The sequence below is a fragment of the Lytechinus variegatus genome, chromosome 7 (assembly GCF_018143015.1).
Source record: "Lytechinus variegatus isolate NC3 chromosome 7, Lvar_3.0, whole genome shotgun sequence".
NCBI lineage: Eukaryota > Metazoa > Echinodermata > Echinoidea > Temnopleuroida > Toxopneustidae > Lytechinus > Lytechinus variegatus.
Genome location: NC_054746.1, coordinates 13,148,049 through 13,159,007, shown reverse-complemented (window position 1 = coordinate 13,159,007; position 10,959 = coordinate 13,148,049). Strand labels below are relative to the sequence as shown.

The 10,959-nt window shown below is 37.5% G+C and overlaps 1 protein-coding gene across 1 annotated transcript in view; it reads left to right on the top strand.

Moving 5' to 3' along the window:
* The first annotated feature begins 962 nt into the window (after nt 1-962).
* LOC121418473 (glycine amidinotransferase, mitochondrial-like) overlaps nt 963-10,959 on the top strand; it is a 40,408-nt gene continuing 30,411 nt past the window's right edge. The window contains exon 1 of the mRNA XM_041612376.1: nt 963-1,129. The gene's annotated coding sequence lies outside the window, so the exon portion shown is untranslated. The remainder of the gene's footprint in view (nt 1,130-10,959) is intronic.

The following is a 10,959-nucleotide window of genomic DNA, read 5'->3' as shown; positions in this document are numbered from 1 at the left end:
AAATCGTGCCATCAGAAATGACCCTATAGTGTTACTTTAGTCTTGTGTGGGGTTACTTACATTGTGAGTGTGAGCTACATAGGTGCTCAGTCATGAGATCGGGATTTCATTATCAAGAGATCCGAGGTATAACTTGGGGCCTGACCATTAAGGCCTTTAAAGACTATCATTAGGATCTTAAATGTGACCGGACATGATGGCTCAGTGGTAGAGCGCCTGCTCATGGACGGGAGGTCGTGGGTTCGATCCCCGGCCGAGTCATACCAAAGACTTATAAAAATGGGACCTTCTGCCTTCTTGCTTGGCGCTCAGCATTTAGAATGGAGAAGGGTATTAATAACATATTATGTTATGCAGGGCCCGCTGAAAGAACAGCTTACAGCTGAAAGTGGCTACCCTGGGTAAATAAGAGTTATGATTATTATTATTATTATTATATTCTTTTTTGATTCATTTCATTAAAATGAAATGATAAAACCGTGATAACCACTGTCTTGGTAAATATTTTGTGTCTGAAAAAAAATGATTGTAGTGGAACATACTTCGATATTTTGACCAATTACGAATTTATATGGCTTTAATGAAGGACATCAGAGTAAATGGGATCAAACTATCACCTTAAGTTAGCATGACCAGTGCAACCAACGCCGCGGCGACACATTAAACAACTCAACTACATGTACGTACGTACACACTGCTATGCTGGCTTGCGCCCAAAATGAGATGCTTCAATGCAGCATTTTAAGATTTTCAGAAAATTGGACAGGCCAGGGAATCTGACGAGCTGCTGACTGCGCGCGAGGTGAATGATCAGAGAGATGGATGCATATCGGGGATAATAGAGATATGCACTGTAGATGTGGTGCGCACGTACGTACGACCGGAGCGAGCTGGAGCTGTAGCATCTTAATTTATGATCTCATGCGCTCTATAGTAGATGGAGTACGTGCATGCAATTACGTGCAGTAAGGTTGGCTATGCGCTATGTATAGCGCATATATGCAATGTGTGTAGGCAAAAGATAGGCGCCGGGAACACAAGCTGACACAGTGACATTCTAGATCTACCGGTATTTTCTTCAAAGTCAGACCGGCCAGCATTCCATTTTAGTTGTATTTACTGCCAAGCGGTAAGTCAGCATCATTTACATTATCCTATAAGAACATTACTCTCGGTTAGCTAGGCTTATATACCTTACATTAAAGGTAAAACATTAGACAAATTAAAGGGAGAAATGAAAAGGGAGAATCTTACTGAGTCTCATCAATCGAAAACTAACGTCAGGGAGGGGACACCGTATTGTGAACTTGAGTTCAACGTTCTATCGAAGTTTAAAAATACTCGTCTCAAGACGACATAACGAATCTTTTTACTGTTTAACTTTGCCTAGTATTGATCCAAAGATGAGGCTAATTTAGTTAAGAATCTAGGCCTAACGTAGGCCTACAACTGCATGACTCTGGACTGAGTGACTAGACAGTTTACTTTCCTACTCCTACTAAATTTTAGCGTTCGTCGGGGCAAGGCCAAGAGTTACTTTAAGTCTTTTATATAAGACGAGCACCCTTTTTAGATCAAGACTAGATCTAGTCTATAGGCTAGAGGCAAGAGCCTAACCTTGGCTGAGATCTAGACTCTAGATCTAGCTCTAACTCGAAGTTAAAAACGTTAGGCCTGCCCTAGACTAGACCTAGGCCCTAATCGTAAAACATTTGATTTGTTTGTGTTACGAATTTAACAAGTTACGCCTCATGTTATCCGTATTGTTGAGTCAGCAATACCAGGATTTTTGTCTTAATGAACAAATTAATGAAGCAGTTCATACCATGCATACATTATTGTTTTATTATTTTGGTATTAAGCATCTTTGTATAAACAAAGACAACATTGAAATATCATCATTACCTCAATTTACGGATAAATTAGACAATAGTGTGCTTGCTTGTGTACACCTTCATGCATGCATTATTCCTCTATTTGTAATATCTACATGTAGTGATATACTCTAGTTATCTTCATAACTTCCTCTGTGTGTGGCCGAACCCTAGCCTGATACAATTGCATGTAGTCATCTTTCCACCCCTTCAAGGTGAATGTTGATTTTATGATGCATGCCCCTTTTATGTGATTCTAAATGATTGTTGTTTTTTTCACCTTTATTTGCAATGCCAACATTACCCAATTATGAAAATGAGTAAAGACCCGAGTTTATTAGCTCTTGATCATGCCAAGAATGCTTTCATCATTCAACATTCTTTGTTCACCCTTGCATTAACAACAATACCCAAATAGTGAATGAGTAAAAATCTGTGTTTATTTGTGAGCCCGTGATCATGCTTGCCAGGCATGTTTGCATCACCATTGTTTTACTATCGATTTCAAGTTCAATAATCGAATTCAAACAAAAATCAATATTTTGTTTTAAAAAATTGCTTTATACGTCTGCCCTTTGGTGAGAATATCTTCCAATGGCTGGTTTCATCAAACTGGCAATTTTACTTTTCTATTATCTATTTGACTTTTGAACATGTTAATAATAATAATGATAATGAGACTTGTAAAGCGCCAAATCCACTCTGTAGAGTGTTCAAGGCGCATTATTAAAGAGCTAAGAGTTAAATAGCAAAGTTTTTAGAAGATTTTTGAAAGTTTCGACAGAGGTACATTTTTTATGTCTTATGTTGAGCATGACCTCTTCTTTCAATTCGTTAACTCCCAGCTTTTTGTTCCCTCTTGCCACACCTATAAAATAATTACTGAGAATTGGGTGATTGGTATTCCTGATTGTTTCTCAGAATAAAAAAGGACTTATCGGCAAGTCCAAGAAAAGATCACCCTCGAAGGCAAAATTGACTGATTACTGATTAATGAAAAAAAATCGAAGCCAAAAAAAAATGTGAAAATGGAAAAATATGAAAAAGAAATTCATGAAGCCATGAAAAACAAGAAAAAAGAAATTGTTGAAATGACTAAATTCCTTTTCATAATATCAAATACCGGTATGACTCAAGGAACATTTTACAATAAAAAAACAATTTTGTTTTATTTCCATGTTTTAAATTATTTCCATATTCTAAATTATTTCATTTTTTTAAATAATGGGGAATATTTTGTACGTTCTCTATGGGGACAAAATGTCCCATGCGTAACAGATCATTAATTTCTTTAATTAGAGTCTGTAATTAAAGGGTTTTGGCTTTATGACATGAAACTTAAGTGTTGTGACTTCTATCACATTAAGTTACAAGTTGTCAAATGAATTACTTTTAGAGAATCTTTTTTTCTGCGTCCCATACGTAACAGCACACCTTTTCTCTCTAATAGGTCAAGGCCATATATCACCATTTTTTGCATGATTATTCTAGATGTCTACCATCATGAGGTTATTCAATTTAATCAATGTCATTAAACACTATTTTTCAGGTCACTGAAGCCTCTGAAATGTCCCATGTGTCAGATACGTTAACGCGCGCGAATTCTTAAACTAGCCCAGATATTGAATGAATCCCTTTGAATTATATATCATCTGACAGGGAATTTCGTCCATTTTTGTTTTACCTGAGAAGCAGAGTGAGACTGTAGGCGTTGGCGGTGTCAACACCAAATTTTAACCGAATGTTAAGTTTTTGAAATGACATCATACATGTAACTTAGAAAGTATATAAACCTAGTTCATGAAACTTTGCCATAGGGTTAATCAAATATTACTGAACATCCTGCCCGAGTTTTAAGTCACATGATCCAGGTCAAAGGTCATTTATTGTCAATAAACAGACCATTTGGGGGAAATCAACATCAAAATCTTAACCTTGGAATGTCATCATAACTTAAAAAATATATGGACCTAGTTCATGAAATTTGGAAATAAGTTTAATCAAGTATTGTAGAATATTCTGCCAGAGTTTTGAGTCACATGATGAAGGTGAAAGGTCAGTAGGGCCAATGAACTTTGGCCAAATTGGGGGTATTTGTTGAATTACCATCATAACTAAAAGTTTATTGGTCTAGTTCATACAAAATAGACACAAAAGTAATCAAGTATCACTAAACATCCTATGCAAATTTCAGGTCGCATGACCAAGGTCAAAGGTCATTTAAGGTTAATGAACTTTTCCCATTTTGGGGTATCTGTTGAATTACCATCATAACTTTGAATGTTTATGGATCTGATTCATAAAACTTGGACATAAGAGTAATCTAGTATCACTGAACATCCTATGCAAATTTCAGGTCACATGACCAAGGTCAAAGGTCATTTAAGGTTAATGAACTTTGGCCATGTTGGGGGTATTTGTTGAATTGCCATCATTGCCTCTGTAACTGTATTGGTCTAGTTCATACAACTTAGAGACAATAGTAATCAAGTATCACTGAACATCAAATTTCAGGTCACATGAACAAGGTCAAAGGTCAATGAACTCTTTGGGGGTATCTGTTGAATTACCATCATAACTCTGAAAGTGTATGGATCTACATGTAGTACATAAAACTTTGACATAATAGTAATCAAGTATCATTGAACATCTCATGTGAGTTTCGGATCACATGACTAAAGTCAAAGGTCATTTAAGGTCTGAACTTTGGCCATTTTGGAGGTATTTATTAGATTGCTGTCATAACTTTCAATGTTTATAGATTTAGTTTATGAAATGTGGATATAGAGGTAATCAAGTATCACTCACATTAACAAGTCTTAGGTTGCATGATCAAGGTCAAATGTCATGTATTGTCAATGAACGTAGTATTGTATCATTATCCGAATGTTGTTTTGTTTTAATAATTATTTTATAGTAGTTTTCATAGTCAGCACTGCTGCTATATTGAATCTTGTGATGCAGGTGAGACTGTCAGAGGCGCTCCACTTGTTCTAATCCTCATGAAATTTCCCTTTAGATTAAAGTATACTTTTTATAGATATAGAGTAAATGTTTTTGAATTTATAACCATTTTAAAACAGGAAATCATTAGATTTGGGTGCAGGGGCGGCGGAACGAAGTTGAAAGTATGGTAGACAGGGAAAAAGGGGCACCTTTTCTTTCGAAAAAGGGCACTATCATCACAACAAGGTAAATGACCTACAAAAATGATCTACAGTGGTATAATAATTAAAAAAATGATGGGGGATAAATATGTTATATCACATAAAATCTATAAGAAGCTACGAGCGAACGAGCAAATATTTTGACAATTTTGTATAACGAAAGTCAAATGTTGCGATAGATTTTGACATAATTCAGAAAATGGTATCATATTTCTCCCTTCTCTCTTTCCTAACCTTTTCTCTTTTTATCTTGGTAGTGCTTATCTACCCCACTCACATGACTCATGGAAATCAAGGCAGGTAGAATTATGCTCACAAGTGTTTTCCTTCATAAGTAGTAACGTCTAAAAATGAGAATATTGTGTTCCTGTTTCAAAGGGGCATTTGCTTACGGCATAAAACGTGTTCTCCGGTATGAAAGGGGCACAGAACACATTCATGAGGGGCACTTTTCTTACGAAAAGGGGGGAACTGATTCGAGGAAGGGCACTTCCAAGAAGGCAAGGGGGCACTTGCCCACATACACAAGTAAAGCATGTCCTTAGGTGAAAGGGGCACAGAACACATTCGTGAGGGGCATTTTTTTGTCTCGCCTTGGCGCCGATTTTCCGATGGCGGCGGCGCGAACATCAAATCTTAACCTAAGTTATAAGTTTTGAAAATGACAACATCACTTTATAGAAAGTATAAGGGACTCTAGCTAATGAAACTTGGACATAAGAGAAATCAGGTATTACTGAACATCCTGCTTTGGTTTCAGGTCACGTGACTAAGGTCAAAGCCATTTAAGGTTATTGAACTTAGACCATGTTGGGGGAATCCATATCGAAATCTTAACTTAAGGTTAAGTTTTTGAAATAACATGATAACTTAGAAAGTATTTAGACCTAGTTCATGAAACTTACACATACTAATAATGAAGTATTACTAAACATCCTGTGTGAAATTTAGGTCACATGACTAGGGTCAAAGGTCATATGAACCTTTGCAATGTCGGTGTATTTGTTGAATTACCATCGTAAGTTTGAAAGTTCATAGATCTAGTTCATAAAAATTTACATAAGAGTAATTAAAGGACAAGTCCACCCCAACAAAAGGTTGATTTGAATAAAAAAAAGAAAAATCCAACAAACATAACACTGAAAATTCCATCAAAATCGGATGTATAATAAGAAAGTTAAGACATTTAAAGTTTCGCTTAATTTCATAAAACAATTATATGCACATCATGGCTGGCATGCAAATGAGGAGACTATGACGTCATCCTCTCACTATTTCTTTTATATGAAATATGAAATATTTCAATTTTCTCTCTGTTGTCGTTTGAAACAACGATTAATTATTTCCTGAACGTGTGCAATTAGCATTGTTTAATGCTATATGGTTCAATCAAGTTGGCCCTTATTGTCAAATCTGAAAAAAATGAAATACTTTATAATTCAAACGATAAAAAACAAAAGAAAAAGTGAGTGAGGGACATCATCGTCTGTCTCATCTGCATGTCAATGAGTTGTGCATATTACTTTTCTGTGAAAAATTAGTGAACTTTAAAATGTCATAATTTTCTTATCTTACATCCGATTTTGATGAAAATTTCAGCATAATGCTTGTTTGACTTTTCTCTGTGTATTCAAATTAACATTTTTCTGGAGTGGACTTGACCTTTAAGTATCAATGAACGTTATGTGTGAGTTTCAGGTCACATGACCAAGGGTAAAGGTCATTAGGGTCACTCAATGAACTTTGGCCATGTTGGGAGAATATGTTGAATTACCATCGTAACTCTGAAAGTTTATGGATCTAGTTAAAGTACCACAAAAGCATCCTGTGTGAGTTTCAGGTCTCATGACCAAAGTCAAAAGTCATTTAGGGCCAATTAACTTTGGTCATGTTGGGAGTATTTGTTGAATTGGCATCATACCTTAGAAAGTTTATTGATCTAATTCATGAAACATATGCAATGCATGTAAGAGTAATCAAGTATAAATTATATTTTTGCACACATCGCAGATCTCATGATTAGGGTCAAAGGTAATTTGGGGCCAATGGACATAGTATTTTATTATCACATGAGTGTTTTCTTTGTGAATAATTATTAAACAGTCAGCACTGCTGCTATATCGAATCCCAAAATGCAGGCGAAACTGCACTCATACGAAAAAGGGCACTTGGACACACTTAAAACGGGTCCTCCTCGGGTGAAACAGACACGATACGCATTCGTGAGGGGCATTTCGCTTGCATAAAAAGGCATATTCCAGTGCTTCAGGGGGGCACTGTGACCCGACCCCCCCCCCCCTCCCCTCCCCGGATCGCCGCCCCTGATTGGGTTGACGTATAAAGTAAAACAAATGGGGAGAGATAAGACGCACGGCCTTATGGATAACAAGTTGAAATGGAAAATACATATATGGGGAGTGGGTGAACCTACACTAATAATCAGCAAACACCGGTAGGTTGTTCTTTGTTTTACAAAGCTGCACGAGTCTGATTAATAGTGCAAGGCATTAACCTTTATGTATAACGAATGTTTTACTTATAATAACAGTGTCTGATGATAAGTTACGAGATAGAGAGCTTTAGCAATCACAGCTACCGGTACATGTTTCTCATAAGACAATCTCATTACATGTAAATCTGATTCAGCTGTGTACACTTGTGGCAGTGACAAATTCATTTGTTAGACTGTTCTAAGTCTTAAGGCTATCGTACGCTTAACTAGGCACCTTTCGCAAATCTCTACAACGCGAGATTAGAGTCGGGTAACTCAAAAGTTAACGATTAATCATAGACTCGAATTTCTAGATTGATTATACATTACAGTCAATACAATCAAACGTAGAAAATTGTTTACGATCATTGCCAAGCTTTGTGATACAGGCCCTATAGATCTTGCTTTTCGTGTGCAAATCTCTTTCATACGATACCAGCATGCCATGCCATGCCATTTGCCTGCCTAAGCTCGCGGCGGGACTGTACCTGTATCATGGCTATGACTCCAGCTGGCTGGAGACATGCGAAATGTAAATTATGATATGGATAAGAAAGTGGTTTTTCAAACAAATCGAGTACATATTTAGTAAGGAAAAACTTACCGAATTAAGGCTTAGATATAGATCATTACAGTCCATCGAATCGATATTGCATTTAATGTGCATTATTTGTGGATCACTGGCAATTGATTCCATGGGTCAGTCACCTCTCAAGCCGAATCATTTCCCATGCGTTGACATGTACACAGCATGCAACAGGCCATAAACCGTCTAAATTTGCGGAGTTTTTTTCTTTTGCTAGCACCTTCTACATAAACAATATGCCTCTAGCACACAATGTAATGGGCAGTATGTTTTACTTTTCCGCAGAAATGGGGGGTTTGCCGGGGGGTACACTTCCATTGATGAGTGGATACCAGGCGCGACCATGGGGTTTCGTAAAGCACCCTAAACAAGGGAAGGTCTTCCAGATTATGAAAATGCATCTCTCAACAAGTATTTGGGTTGTGACACCCTACAAGTAGTGGAAATATATCCCTTTTCAGTATTTTAATCATTGTTTCTCACACCCTCATAACGCTACATAGGCCTATACGTATACTCACTCTTCCCTTTTTACATGTGGTCGCGCCTGGTATCCACCATTCAATGGAAGTGGGTCCCCCGGGCGGCCTCTCGAGTTCTGGGAGGAAGCAAATTTGGATTTGGAAAGTCGTCCTAAATAAGATATATCGCTGTTACCATAGTAGCAACCAGAATTTTGCACACGAAACGCAAATCGAATGTTTCCGTTCCAGATGCGAAACGAAAAAAAAATCCCATGTCACACAATTTGCATTACAGGACGGAGTTTTACGACCATGACGACGGGCCCAAAAGTCTCTCCCAAAATGAACTACCGTTCTAAATAAGCGTACGCGTCCTCAAACGAAAGGCCGGGACTGGTTGGTCTGCGACGGCCTATTTTGGAGTAAAACGTAGTAGAATTTGATGTCAATTGGGACCTTTCGCAATCATCACGGACGCTAGTATTAGGGTCCCCTAACACAAAAGTTAACGCTTAATCATACACTTGATTTTTAAGATTGATTGTGCATTACAGTCAATAGAATCAAATGTAGAAAACTGCTCTACGATCAATGCTAAGCTTTGTGTAACAGGGGGGTTACAGGCCCTACAAATCTGCTTTTCGTGTGCAAAATCCCTTTCCGCGACACCCGTACCGCATACATGCATGTATATTACGACTGACGGCTGGAGATATTCAAAATGCAGGACCTAAAATACATTTATGACATGGAGAATAAAGTGGTTTTTCAAACAAATCGAGAACATATTGAGTGAGGAAAAACTAACTGAATGAAGGCTTAAATATTGATCATTACAGTCCATCGAATCGATATTACATTTAATGTGGATTATTGGAGGATCACTGGCAATTGATTTCATGGATAAGATCAACCTCTCCAGCCGAACATTTCGCATGCGTTGATATGTACACATCATATGCGATACCTTTGAACTCGTTTCCTTTTGTTTCTTTTGTTTCTTTGTTTCTTTTGTTTACTCCTTATACACAAACGATATGCCTCTCGCACACGATGTGAGGGGCATTATGTTTTACATTCCCCAGAAATGGGGATTAGATTCAAATTCCGGGGGGACCACTTCCATTGATGAGTGGATACCAGGCACGACCATCATGACCATGGGGTTTCGAAAAGTACCCTAAACATGCTAAACAAGGGAAGCAATTCTTTTCCAGATTATGAAAATGCATCTCTTAACAAGTATTTGGCTTGTGAAACCCTACAAGTATTGAATATATATCCCTTATTTCAGCATTTTAAACATCGTTTTGACACCCTTATAACGTTACATAGGCCTAGATACGTAACGTACCTGCCCACTCTGTCCCCTTTTACGGGTGGTCGCTACTGGTATCCACTAATCAATGGAAGTGGGCCCCCCGGGCGGCCTCTCGAGCTCTAGGAGGAGTCAAATGTGGCTTTGGAAAGTCGTCCTCAATCGGATAAATCGCTGTTACCATAGTAGCAACCAGAATTTTGCACACGAAACGCATATTGAATGTTTCCGTCGCAGATGCGAAACGAAAAAAAAATCTCATGTCACACAATTTGCATTGCAGGACTGAGTTTTACGACCATGATGACGGGCCCAAAAAGTCCCTTCCAAAGTCAACTACCGTTGTAAATAAGCGTCCGCGTCCTCAAACGAAAGGTCGGGAATATTAAGCCATGGAATATCTTAGTGAGTAATGTTCTAAAACATCGTAAGACTACCTATGTTATGTTCAAATCTGTGAGTAAGCTTTCATCCTTATGAGAAATAAAAGCGAATTTAATATCTAGTATTGACGTCCGCAATCTTACGATCGGCATCAATTTGAAAATTTTGGCCTTTACTCCAAAATAAAAGCCGGTAATCATGATATTAGTATTGAACTTCAAATAAAAATATATCTTATCTACATTTTCAGAAATGAGCAAAATGCAATTTGTTTCAAAATCGAATCGTCGGACCAGAGGTGTCCTTTGGCCTTTACATATACTTACATTTTGAAAAGGTTTCTATACTCTGCTTTTTTTGTCCTAGTTATAAACCAACTTTTACTATGGGGTGTGATAATAGTTATCAAAGAGTCTGTACATGTATGTTTCTATCATATGTTACCCAAATTCTTGTGTAATATGTAATCAAGGGTTCGAATTTTCGTCCATTTTAGTATTTGTGCATGAGGAAGCTTCCCCACCTCGAGTCGGGTGCTGTATTAATCTCGTCTTCCTGACATGAGCACATTCAATTTGTGATTAATACAATTGTGCAAAACTATTTTTGTCTGATGAGACAAAGTTCGCCTCATTAGAGCGAAAAGTTTATTTGCTTGTTGAAGCTTTTCAAAAT